The sequence below is a fragment of the Bos grunniens genome, chromosome 1 (genome assembly GCF_055505025.1).
Source record: "Bos grunniens cultivar Pamir isolate PY7600 chromosome 1, Bosgru_T2T1.0, whole genome shotgun sequence".
In the NCBI taxonomy this organism is placed as follows: domain Eukaryota; kingdom Metazoa; phylum Chordata; class Mammalia; order Artiodactyla; family Bovidae; genus Bos; species Bos grunniens.
This window is the reverse complement of record NC_141165.1, coordinates 43,859,544-43,874,074: the sequence shown is the minus strand read 5'-3', so window position 1 is coordinate 43,874,074 and position 14,531 is coordinate 43,859,544.

The window sequence follows — 14,531 nt, the reverse complement described above, 5'->3', positions numbered from 1 at the left end:
TAAGGATACAAGTAATTTGTTTGCTTTGGAATCTACATTCTGTTTGCTTTGGAATCTATATTCTGACCTTGAGATTTCTGCTACTTGATCGTCCCAAAATTTGGAATGCATTCCTTTAAGAAAGGGATTAAATTCACATATCCAGCTCAGCTTCACTCTATTTACAAGAATAGATTTCTCTCTGTTTTTTATCTGCTTTTCTGTGGTTTCCCCACAACACATGAATAGTTTAGCTTTGAGTCAGGGATCTGGGAAGTTTAGTTTCTAAATTTGGGTCTGTTGTTTTCATGCTGTGAGTTCAAGACTCTTAGTCCTTTTAGTGCTTGTAGTTTTCTTGAGTTTATTTATGCTTTTAGATATTTCTTAGTGAATTTAAATAATTTTATTTAAAAATTTCCCCTGTGTTTTATAATTGTTATCTGTTGCAGGTTCATGAGACCACCTTTTCCTCTCTTTCCTCTACCATTACTAGAAGTTAATCTTGAATTAACTTTGAATAGTCTCAGTTTTTTATAACCTAAAAGTGTACTTTTCCACTCTCTATTTGAAGAATAATATTGCTGTGTATAAAGTTTTACACTGCCAGTTATTTTTCTCTCAGTATGTTAGGATATTTTACTCTTTAAGCTTCCATTGTTGCTCCTGTGGAGTCAGATGTTAGCTTAAATTTCAGATACTGTTTCCCTCTCACCTGATATACTGCCTATTGCTGTATTGTTTTATCTCTTTCCTTAGCAAGTATTACCATCTAACCTACTGTATGTTTTCATATTTTTTATAAATCTTATCGGATGCCTCTCTTTCACCTAAAATGTGGTCTATGGAAGCAGAATTTTTTCCTATTTTGTTCATTGCTTTACCCCCAAGAAAATAGAGGATGCCATATGATAAGTATTTGGTAAACATTTGTTGAAGGAATGATAGGAGAAGCTTTGTCCCTAAGGTGGGCTAGCCATAAGTTGGAGTCTATTTAAGGAAAGTTTCTCTAAGTTCCTTAAGAAACTTAATACTGGTCAAGTATTATTTTTATTAAGATTAAAATGTAAAATGAAAAAACAATGATCTATGGGAGCTGGTGACTAATATACTAGTAATTAATAAACAGTAAAGAAATAGTTATTAAAGTTTAGCTTGTTTAAAAAGATAAGGATTCTTAATAAAATAAAGGTTCCTGGAAAGTTCCTTTAGCAGAGATTCTAAGTCAGCTAGGAGGGAGAAATGGCCAGTAATGTGCATTTTACACTAACATCTCAAACTTAGAAAACTTCGGTATGAAGAATCACAATTTGTTCCTTGAAGCATGGAGATGAGTCATTAGTAGCTGAATTTGATAAAATATTTCTTTCTCTGACCATTGTGATTACACGACTAGTGCATATCCTGTTTCAGTGTCCAGTTTCTAATCTCCACAATACTTTGCTGGAATTCCCAGGAAAAGGCCAACTTCTTCACATTCTAGTTTTCTTTTCTGTGAATTAATTATGGACTCACACCTACTATCTGATATTTACAAAGTGGTGAAAGTGCATTCCTTGAGTGGAACTGAATACATTAAAATATCTGATAATAAATAGAGATTGCATTGTGGAGAAGTTCATGGGGCAGTACTTCATTCTTTTGGACTAGTAATATTTAAATGCTTACCATCTGTGTTCAATCAATATTTATTTCTTTCACATTTGAATGTAATTCCCAACTTGGAGACAAAGAGCTAAGAAATATATTCTAAATTTGATCAGAAAGAGAATTAACTACCTAACCTCATACCTCTTCTCCACTGACCTATTTTTTTCAGGCTCCATTTCAGTAATCCACAAATCTGATACCCGAATACCAAGTATTAAAGTGTTGATCGCAAAGTCTTTGTTTTTAGGGGTCAGGGAAGGGTTACAACATCCTGGGACTGGATTTTATTCTTTTCTAGACTTCCTGTGTAATATTATACCCTTTCCATAATATTGCACTAAGTGTTCTAATAGAATAAAAGAGAGATTTCAGTCACTTTCTTTCATTGGGTTGTAACTGCATTTCTAATAACAACTTTCCAACAGAGGTGCAGGTGCTCATGTAAAGAAAGGCCATTCTTACAACATCTTGAATTTAAAATACATTTAGGAGAAGCTTTCTGCTTTCCGCCCTGCCTGCCCTTACAGCCACTATGGAGAACAGTGTGGAGATTCCTTAAAAAACCGGAAATAGAACTGCCTTATGATCCAGCAATCCCACTGCTGGGCATACACACTGAGCAAACTAGAAGGGAAAGAGACACGTGTACCCCAATGTTCATCGCAGCACTGTTTATAATAGCCAGGACATGGAAGCAACCTAGATGTCCATCAGCAGATGAATGGATAAGAAAGCTGTGGTACATATACACAATAGAGTATTACTCAGCCATTAAAAAGAATACATTTGAATCAGTTCTAATGAGGTGGATGAAACTGGAGCCTATTATACAGAGCGAAGTAAGCCAGAAAGAAAAATACCAATACAGCGTACTAACGCATATATATGGAATTTAGAAAGATGATAACAATAACCCTGTGTACGAGACAGCAAAAGAGACACTGATGTATAGATCAGTCTTATGGACTCTGTGGGAGAGGGAGAGGGTGGGAAGATTTGGGAGAATGGCATTGAAACATGTAAAATATCATGTATGAAATGAGTTGCCAGTCCAGGTTCGACGCACGATACTGGATGCTTGGGGCTAGTGCACTGGGATGACCCAGAGGGATGGTATGGGGAGGGAGGCGGGAGGAGGGTTCAGGATGGGGAATACATGTATACCTGTGGCGGACTCATTTTGATATTTGGCAAAATGAATACAATTATGTAAAGTTTAAACATAAAATTTAAAAAAAATAAAAAAATAAATAAAACAAGTGAGTCTTCCCCTTATCCCAAAACTATTGTGAGAATTCTTCTACTAATCTATTGAATTGAAACATTTTTTGAGGGTCTATGAGGATAGTGGCATAAATATGTGACAGTTATTGTTTTTAGACATACAGTAAGTTTTTCTATGTGCTCCTCCCAACTTCATAAAATGGGTACTTTCTTTACCCACCCCAACATTCATGAATAGGAAGGAGATCCAATCTTATCCAATAGGTGAACCTATTCCCCTGGCCATATAAATATGTTCAGAGTTGAGTTAAATGACATCAGCCAACCAAATTCTTTGGGATATTTCTACTGTACAAAGGTAGAAAATTCTTTCCTGTTTTGTGATCCCTTTGCTAGAAGAATATAAATCTAAGATTGCTAGCAACTACCCTCCTCAGCATGTGGATGGAATCTGCCAACAACAGAGAAAATGAGGCCCAGCCTCAGATGGAAGAAAGTGAAAGTGAAGTCACTCAGTTGTGTCCAACTCTTTGTGACCCCATGCACTGTAGCCTACCAGGCTCCTTCATCTATGGAATGTTCCAGGCAAGAGTACTGGAGTGGGCTGCCATTTCCTTCTCCAGGGGAATCTTCCCAACCCAGGGATTGAACCCCAGGTCTCCTGCATTGCAGGAAGATGCTTTACCATCTGAGCCACCCGGGAAGCCTCAGATGGAAGAGCCAATACCCAAATGAAAGGATCCTCATGACATGGTCCGGAACATGTTTATGCTTGATGCTGTGGCCAGGCTTTCACTTCCCAGTGACATGGTCAATAATTTCCTTTTTTTTTTTTTAAACTTAAGCTAGTTGAATTGGGTTTTTGTTACTCATAAATGAAAATGTCCAGACTAAGCAATGACAAAAAGCAATAAACAGAAATGGAAATTTTTTAAAAAAATGAAACTACTTAATAATCTCTTGAATTGTATAAATTAATTTTTTGGATACATCACAGACCTTGCCATTTTCATTTGTACCTTAGTTTTGTGTCAGAATTCCTTTACTCCTCGTGTATCCAACATTAATAATTTTCTATTTTTCAGTGAGGGAAACAGGAAACTTTTACAATATTAAGTTTAGGTAGATCTCAGAAAATTAGTCTTCGCAAACTCTTTCATAATCTGGCTACACTGTCACCCTAATCTTAGGAAGCCAAAAATAATGGAGATAAAAGAGTCTCTTTCCTGAGGGGAGAATTCCAGAGTAGCTGAACAGGTTTGTTCTCTTTGGGAATCATGATTCCTGGCTCCACCTTTTTAACACTTTAAGGGGAATTTTACATTTGCCACTGAAGATGTTATTTCAGTGCTTACAAATCAGATGGATTAAAGACAGAGTGTAGTTTATCATACATGCTGGGACACTTTTAATGAAAGAGGCCTTTGTTAAAAAATTAGATGTGGGACAATAGAGTCACATCAAGAACATGCTGGGGAACGAGGGGGTATATGGTCATTCTAGCCCAAAATAGTAGTTTTCAAACTGGCTTTGCATCATATTTGCCTGGGAAAATAAAAAAATAAAAAGAAGCCAGATCTCTCTACCTGAGATTTTTGATTGAATTACCTAGGGTGAACTCTGAGAATTTCACTTTAAAACAGTAATTCCTCTGCTGATTTTATTGTACAGCCAGATTTGAGAAATATAACATCTCTGGTTGAGTTTAACTATTTTAACTACAGTATATAAGTATATAAACCTGAGACTCAAAAGGTTAGGACCTGGTCCCTCTTCTTCCGTTAACTACATACGTGATCTTGGACAAATAATTTTCTGGGTTTAGTGGCTTCATCTATTAAATGAGGGACTTACACTAGAAAAACTCTAAGACCCATTGAACTCTACAATTCTGATCCTGTTAAAGAATTCTTCTTTCAAGGGATTAAAAACTCTTGAAATCAGAATCTACTTCCTCCAATCTTGGATCACAATGGAACATTACTTGGAGGAAGGATAAATCAAGTTGATTTTTTAAAAGCCAAGGATTGGATTTGTGGTATAAGTGAAGTGATAGAACATACCTGCACATTTGTTCCAGGGCTGTTTGACAGTGCTTAGCTGTTTTTATGCCAGCTAAGAGGATGAAAGGACTGCAGCCCTCAGAGAGATTATGTAATTTTTGCAATCTAATCTGCACAACATTCAACAACTAAAATGTCCAAGGATGGGGTTACTTTCCCCAGAAAGAATGTTTATAGTTTTACATAATAGAGGCACCGCACTGGGTGTCTTATTAATGGTCTAATTCTGTGTGTTCTTCTGTCTACAAATAGAGACATACCGAGGGATACACAGCTTGTCTAGAACAGAAGGCTTAGTTCAGGGTGTGAAATGTATTTTGTTAAGTCATTTTATGACTCAGTTTCTCATTCTCTTTAAAAACAAGATTCTTTAAGACCTTAACACTAGTACTGAATTACTTTAAGAACCATAGTCCCATAAATCTCACCGTCTGCTCCTTTTGCCCTGTCTGGGTGAACGTATCAGGTGTGTGCATGCTCAGTTGCTCAGTCATATCTGATTCTTGTGACCCCATGGACTACAGCTTGCTAGGCTCCTCTGTCCCTTGATTTTCCAGGCAACGACACTGGAGTGAGTCGCCATTTTCTTCTTCAGGAGATCTTCCCGAGCCAGGGATTGAACCCATGGCTCCTGAGTTTCCTGCTTTGGCAGATGGATTCTTCACCATTGTACCACCTGGGAAGCCCAATGAACCAGGTAAGACATGTTAAACCTGCCCTTTTCTGCCCCACTCTATGGAACTCTTTTTCAAACTCACTAACTAGCAATTCTCCCTTTCCTTAAATATCCTTTTCCATTCTTCTATAGAATAATCCCTAGTAAATAAAAATGACAGGACCACCTCACTACTTAACATTTAACTCCTGAGTTAACCATATATAGCTTATTTGTCCAAACACATGCTTGAGTTCATACTAGACCTTTAAGTTTAGTATTGCCCCAAGATTTTTTTAAAAAATGTATCTCTGTATCAAGACCTATAAGACCCCACAAAGTAATCCATGCTGCAAAACACTATTCTTCTAGGTCTAAAAACTTCAAAGAACCATCCCCTTTCCTGGCAATAGTATCAGCTAAGAATTAAGGGAAAACAATCAGACTTAATTAATGTGCATTATTCTTTAAATAGGATAATCAAATCTATGCATTCTATTTAGCTACTTATAATCCTTTGTTCTTTTTCCACATGTTCTCTATAACAATTCTAAGCTTTCCCCTCATATGCATTTCTCAGAACAAGCTGAGTTTGCATTTGGGGGCACTTGGTGCGTATTTCCCCACAAAGTGAAGCTATTCATCAGTTCCCCTGAAATCCACTTAATGCTTCTTGTAAAGTATAAACAGAACTATTAGTAAGTGTTGCATAAGTGAAAAACTGAATAGAAGCTAGGCAAGACTTCTTTCCATTACCATCCTACATTCATCACTACAGCCTTGCTCACAGAAGGCCTCTTTGCTCTAGTATTGCCTATTTCTTCTCGAAGTGTTAGTCACTCAGTCATATCCAACTCTTTGCGATCCCATGGACAGTTCAGTTAGCTTCTGTTTATTTTTGCTTTTCTTTCTATTGCCTTGGTACACTAATCTAAGAAAATGTTGCTACAATTTACATCAGAGAATATTCTATGTTCTCTTCTAGGAGTTTTATGGTGCATGTTTTATATTTAAGTCTTTAAACCACTTCAAGTTTAATTTTGTGTATGGTGTGAGGGTGGGCTCTAACTTCATTTATTTTCATGTGACTGTCCAACCTTCTCAACACCATTTGCTGAAGAGACTGTCTTTTTTCCATTGTATATTCTTGCCTCCTTTACTGAAGCTTGCTGGTAGGTGTGTGGGTTTATTTCTGGGCTGTCTATTTTGTTCCGTTGATCCATATGTCTCTTTTGTGCCAATTTCACACTGTTTTGATTCCTGTACCTTAATAGTATTTTCTGCAGTCTGGGAGGGTTATGCTTCCTGTGTTATTCTTTCTCCCCAAGATTGCTTTAGCAATTTTTGGTCTTTTTATGGTACTTATAAATTTTGGGATTAGAAAGTAATTTGATTTAAATATAAGACTCCAAGATTGTTTGTACTTTAAAAGAACATATATGTAACCCCAAAATGTGCCTAGTAGAGGCATTTTACACAGCCTGCCTAATTAAATCACCCAGTCCAGGCAGTGTGAGGGACTATATTTTGGTCAAGGGGCTAACCTACCTAGAGTCCTGCCTATATCTCTCTCTCCAGAGCTACCTCCCCTTTCATATCTTTTCTTCTTTCCTTTAAAATAGTGAATTATGGAATTTGTCTACATAGCTCATTTATCTGGACAATAGAATGAATTTTTCAAATATTTTAAAATTTATTCATCATTTTCATTTTTTTAAATCCATGCAAGAAAAATTGTCTATTTGCTCTTAGGCATCAGTGCATTAGTACCAGGTAATGGTGTGATCCAGGAGGCTGAGAACCTGGGGCAGGAGGCAGTGGGTGCTGAACCACAGCATGGGTGCTACTGTTGCCAGAATGGGTGTGACCAAGTAGATTATCATGGGGAGACCAAAGATACTCTCAGAGGCCATTTTATGGAATAAAAATCATTTATCACTGAGCAGGAGGTATCCAAGTTATAGAAGCCAAAGGAAAAATTTGCTAAGCAAAGATGAGGAAGATCACATGGCTTGGTCTTTCCAAGTACTGCTACGTCATTTTTTCCACAGTCTTGTGTGTGTGCTGCATCTACATACACGTAGTCAGTGATTCTGACACATTGCACATGCACATCAGCACAAACTTCCCCTAAAGTACACATTACAAAGAGCTTCAGTGATTGTGAAATGTTTTTGTTAGTGCCACTTTTTTAAGGAGGTAAATATTCATTTTGACTTCTGATTTTTGTTGCAAAAATAAGTAAAATGTACTCGCTAAGGTTTTGTGGGTAACCACTTAGTTTTGTTTTTTTTTCTAGAGGTGAACCTGGGATAATTTCAAGTGAAGCAAAATTTTCAAGAATCAACTCCTAATCCACTAGTGTTCCCCCCTCTACCTATATTCATCAGTACAGCTAAAAAGGGCAAGAGGCCGGAGGACCCAAGGAAAGGGTTTGAATCCTTACATAAAAGAGAAGGGACAAAGACAGAAACAGTTCTGGACCAGGGCTTAAAGAGAAAATAATTTCTTTTTTTCATTTTGTTTTGTTTTTCCCTTCCCTTTGTTTTGGCAAATGAGAGGCTCTAATGGGTACGACTGAGTTCCTTCACTTTCACTTTTCACTTTCATGCATTGGAGAAGGCAATGGCAACCCACTGCAGTGTTCTTGCCTGGAGAATCCCAGGGACGGGGGAGCCTGGTGGGCTGCTGTCTATGGGGTCGCACAGAGTTGGACACGACTGAAACGACTTAGCCGCAGTAGTAGCAATGGGTATGTTATTTGAGAGGACTAGAAAGGAGGAAGGAAGTGAGACATGTCAACAGCAAAGTTGGCCAAGCCCTCAGAAATGGAGCCCCTTTGCTGTCTTTACAGAGATTTAACTAAGAATGGAATTTGCAAGTCTGGATGGATATCTTTGTTAGATGCTACTCTGGGGCTAAATCTCATGGGTTACAATCAGAAAGGGTTAGACTCCATTTCTTCTTCAATCGAATACATGAAATAATTGTATTACATAAAAAAGTGAAGACAAATACATTTAATACTCATTTTTATACCTTATATCCCTTAGTACACCTCTAAAGCTCTGAAATTTTTCCTTCCCCTCCACCAATACTGAGCTTTTGTCTAAAATTCAAAAATATGAATCCAGAGAAGTGTATATTCTCTGAACATTCCTGAAAACAATCTTTCATTATAAAAGTAATATAATCAATTTATAGAAAATTTGGGGGAAAAAAGAAAAATACCACCTACAATAGTATTATCATGATGTAAACTGCCACAAATGAATATGATACTATTTTGTCTATTTTATCTCTTATTTTTTGCTTAATAAAATCCTATTAATTATTATATTAAATACTTTACCTTAGACAAAGCATTCAGGTTCACCTTACAGAGTAATACAATGAGTCTCAGGAATTTGGGGTCTAAGGAGGATGATTGTTAATAGCTATTTTATACATGTGTGCTATGCTGTGCTAAGTGACTTCAGTCATGTCCAACTCTGTGCGACCCTATGGACTGTAGCCCGCCAGGCTCCTCTGTCCATGGGGATTCTCCAGGCAAGAATACTGGAGTGGGTTGCCATGCCCTCCTCCAGAGGCTCTTCCCAACTCAGGGATTGGACCCAAATCCCTTATGTCTCCTGCATTGGCAGGCAGGTTCTTTACCACTAGTACCACCTGCAAAGCCCACTATTTTATACACATCAGGAGTTTATATGTCAGAATCAGGTTGTTCAATAGGTTCATGTTAAGGTCTATTCAATTCTGAAAGTCCTGGGACAAAGTCTACATTTATCCTTAGAAAAAAATGGTAATCCTGATAATGCCAAAAAAATAAAATTTCTTAATGAGACATCATTATAATGCCCATATTTTTCATATACCTAACATTATGAGACTGTATATTTGCCTCTTACATTCTTGTCCAGATAGCAAGATGATGTGCCAAAGCATCTTGTCAGGATGTTGCTACATCATGATGTAGTCAAAGATCCTGGAGTAGGTGCAGAGACACGTGTTTTACCCTTTGGGGGGTCCAATTTCCACATTTTGTAATAATTTCCACATTTTGTAAGAATTAGATGATCTCTAAGGTTCTGTCCTATTTCAGCAATATAGGCTGTAGAGCTTAGAACTTGAAGAGTTTCTTTGGTTTAGTACAGGATTATTTTTAGACAGAAATGGCTTTTGTGTTCTCAAGACACATGAGACTAGGCTTCTAACATTTTCCCCTTAAATATCTGTTAAAGGAATTTTGAAAAAATATACATTCTCTTGCCCATCTAAATGTACATTTAAAATTTCTCAACATAATTATAAACAAAGGATACAATTTCCAGTACAATGTAAATATTGCCTTTTTAAAATAAAGCTATTTAAAAAGCACTCGGTATAACTTAAAATCATACCAGTGTGCTGCTAACCATAATCCATTAAAAAAAAAAATCACTGAATAAAACCTTTCAAACTAGAAATTCCACTTTTAGTTTGCTTTGTGCTTATGTTTCCATTCCACACCGCCCACAGAATTTCATCCAAATGTAATATATTGTATGCTTAAAAATCTTTTCTTAATTATTAGATTACTCTGTAATAAAGTTAAGTGTACCAATTTGGAAGTACGTTTTTAAAGATTTGTGTCCGTGAGGGTCTAACGATTCTTTGAAGTGAGTTTTGTTACAGTTGTGCGTGCATGCTAAGTTGCTTCAGTCATGTCCAACTCTTTGCATCCCCATGGGCTGTAGCCTGCCAGGCTCCTCTGTCCATGAGATTCTTCAGGAAAGAATCCTGGAGTGGGTTGCCATGTCCTCCTCCAGGGGTTCTTTCTGACCCAGGGATCGAACCCATATCTCCTTTGGATCCAATATTTCAGGCGGATTCTTTATTGCTGAGCCACAACAGAAGCCCTTGTTACGGTTATTAGTACACAATTGAACTAAGCAGCAGAAATATATATTATAAAAGTTGATACATTATTATTCAGGAAACACATTCCTTAGGAAGTACATGCATGCATGCTCAGGCATTCAGAAGTGTCTGACTCTTTGTGACCCCATGGACTGTAACCTGCCAGGCTCCTCTGTCCATGGAATTTTCCAGACAAGAATACTGGAGTGAGCTGCCATCTCCTCCTTCAGGAGATCTTCCTGACCCAGGAATCAAACCCACGTTTCCTCTGTCTCCTGCACTGGCAGACAGATTCTTTACTGCTGAGCCACTGGGGAAGCCCTTTTAGGGAGATAGATGGACATTTTTTTTTACAAATAATCCTATGTAGACATAGACAAATAATCCTATGTAGATGTTTCTGTGAAGGCACTTGTGAAAATGATTAACATTTATCATCATCTGACTTTAACATAATGGGTCTCATCCAATTCTGCCCGAATTTTTAGCATGCTGGTCTGCCCTGCAGATTTTAGGCTCAGTTGCTAAAGTTAGATACCATGCTGCCCAAGAAGAATAAATCTAGTCAAGATACTCTGTAAATCTTTCCTTAAGAAAGAGACATATCCATCTCCATAATTATTTTTGACTCCTTAAGCTTTAAGGTGACAGTGTAGCCAGGTTATGAAAATATGTGGAAAGACCATTTTTTTCTGGCATTTGCTTAAATGCTATAATGTAAAATATGTATTTCCTACTGGTTTTGTTTCTCTGGAGAACCCTGACAATCTTAAAAATATGTTTAATGATCTATCATATGACATCTGATTTAGGTCCTTTTAAAATTTTTTAAGACAAGGAACTGAATACTCCCTGATTAAAAAAAAAGAAAAAGATTTCTTACCCAGTGGTTAACTTTCTCAACACCTACACCAATATGTCAGATTAGTGTCTTTGGTGCTCCAGAGGTTTTTATATCTCTAAAGCGATGCCCTTTCTCCTGTGAAGCAGAAGGACAATCATGAAAGAGAACTACTTTAAGCAGATTTATTTTTGTAAAACAATCTTTGTCCCAATACTCCATGGGAAATCTATGGTAGCCTCAGGATTACTATATTCTAGTTGGAAAACAGCTGATATCAACCATCTTGCTACCTACCTAAGTATCATTCTACTTGCTACCTAAGTGTCATTCTTAAATATGTCTTCTATTATATATTTGTGAACAGCATTTCAGCTGTGGTAGAAATTAAACATACTAAGAATGATTAAGCTTAGAAATAAGAAAAAATCCAATGACGATCATTTATTTGGAAGTAGTGATATTTTAGTAATATTAATGATATTATTGATATTCAGTTAAATGTATTTCAACACTAGAGTAGTTTGACCAAATTCCTTCTGGTACATTTGTACTTAATAATAAATTTTTACACATTTCTAGTTAAATATACCAAACTCAACTGAGTAATTGATGTTCATCACTTATTTTACTCCCAAGAGCACACATTTAAGTTATGCTTTGGAATTATTGTTTACTACAATATATCTAAAACTCTCTTTTAAGTCATTCATCAGGAAAAGGGATATAAACAACATTTTAGGACATCTAACTCAAGAATTTTTGAGGCAATAGCCCATGGTTTCTCCTAGACCTAACATGAAGTAGGGGCTTCATAAACATTTGATGATTAAATGAAAGTACAAAAGTCAGATTCTTCAGTATTAAGTGCTCAGAATTATGGCTGTATCTGAAAGTAAGAAATCACTTTCAGGATAATAACTCCTTTTATAGATGGACATGATGTTAAAATAATAAATTGTCTTTTTAAAAAGGGACAACAGGGGCTTCCCTGGTGGCTCAGTGGTAAAGAATCCGCCTGCCAATGTAGGAGACACGGGTTCGATCCCTAATCCAGGAAGATCCCACACGCTGCAGAACAACTAAGCCCTTGGACCACAACTACTCAGTCTGTGCTCTAGGGCATGGAAACTGCAACTACTGAGTCCATGTGTTGCAGCTACTGAAGCTTGCCTGCCCTAGAGCCTGTGCTTGGCAACAAGGGAAGCCAGCACAATGAGAAGCCAGCACACCACAACGAGAGAGTGGCCCCTACTTGCCACAACTGGAGAAAAGCCCATGCAGCAGCAAAGACCTAACACAGTCAAAAATAAATAAAGTTTTTTAAATTAAAAAAAAATACAAAGGGCCAACAGATAGCAAAAGTTTGACACTTATTACCTGTAAGCTATTTCATTTCCCTTAGATAATTAATGTACCAGTACTGTGGAATAATCTTACTAGTGAAATGTAATCTTAATTAATTTCGTAAAATATAATCTAAAAATCCTTAAGTGGATTAATATGTGTAAGTGTTAGTTACCATTACTGTGGTTATCATCCACTAACTTGCTTTGTTCTTTTCATAGGTGGGATGCCATCCTACTTATCAAATTTCCTGGCTGTGCTAGTTAAACTGGCAGTATTGATTAATGTCTGACATATCATCTAAATTTCTTTCTTTTTGAAAATTCTGTATTTAAGAACTGGTGTAATTAATAAAATCGAATAGAACAAATTTGCCAATGTTTAGAAAATGATGTCTTGTTTCAAAACTTTGAATAGCAATTAGATGATAGAATAACTTAAGGAAAAACCAGGTTTCATGCCCTCTAGCTTCCCAATTAAAAGGAGCTCATTTCTAGGCTGGGAGAAGATGCTGGTAAGATCATTCCTCCTATTTGAAAATCATACAAAACTTTTCAGAATCACACAGACTGGGAGTACAGATGAATGACATCCCTTCACATCTATAAAAGCTGTTGTCTGCTTTAAAAGGAAAAGCTCTCAGCATGACTTAAAAGTTGCATTTCTGAAATACAGCTTGAGGCTCTTCTCAGGGCTGAGCAGAGCCATGAAGGTAATGATTATTATCTACTTCGTATTAAAAAAAAAAAACCCACTGACTCAAAGATCTGCTTATTGTCTTTAGGCTCTGCTTTAAGGAGCCTGATAAAATATTTCTTTAAAATCTGCTTTTATTCTTTAGAGTTACCTATGACTATAGTGTTGATTTTTCTCTTGTGCTATTATATTCAACCATCTCCAGATGAGGTCTGATAGTATAAAAAGATGATACTTGTGCTACAAAATTTTTACCTAGGTAAAAATATAATGAGTTGATTATAAAAGGTTACATTTACCATAAATCACACCCTGAACTACATATTTAGATTAGCAAGATACAGATAGGACTATCAATTCAATTTTGATGGTACAAGAGTATCCCCCACTATCCCCACAACACACAAACAACTGGTGTGCTGGAATTGGTTTGCACTGGCTTTTGAGAGCAGATTGTGAAATTTTCAGGACTCATGTAGGCAGCTTGATATCTGTCATGAAGGGAGTATGAAAACCAGCAAACATTATAAATCAGCACTTTTCTTTTCCAGAGAAGCCAGTTCTTAAACATTAACCAGCATATCTATGTACACACACACACACATACACACACAGTGAAGTTTGTATGGTTTGGGGTTAAAAAAAAAATGAACGATTATTATCCAATTGTCTATTTCTCTGTAAAATTATGAATCAAATACTCTTGGAAGATAAAGGCTGTACAAAAGATGAATATCTTACAGAAAATTTATAAATTGGTTTTAGAACATACAGTTGTAGATTTTCTCTTCAACTGAAAACATGTTCAGTAAAAATGAATAACTGGTTTATCAGCTTAAGAAACAAGGGCTCTATTTACAACTAAGCCACTGTCTTTTTTAGGGGAAACTTCTTATAAGATTCTTCTGTCCTCAAAAAGGAGCCCAAACTTAGATTCACTTCCCATTTAATCTGAGACAATGTTTCTTGGCAAAGCAAGAGAATTATAAAGCTATTCTGCCAACACGGCATTAGCCTCAAGGCACCCTGTCCCCAGTACTATTGCTTATATTGTTCCCAGTTACAAGGGCCTTCATTGTAACTAATGGAATACACACACAGGGAAAGGAAAGAGTCAATACTGGTGGTGGTCTTATGAATTGCACACATTTGCTTCCTAGGCAGTTATGTGCAGCAAGAC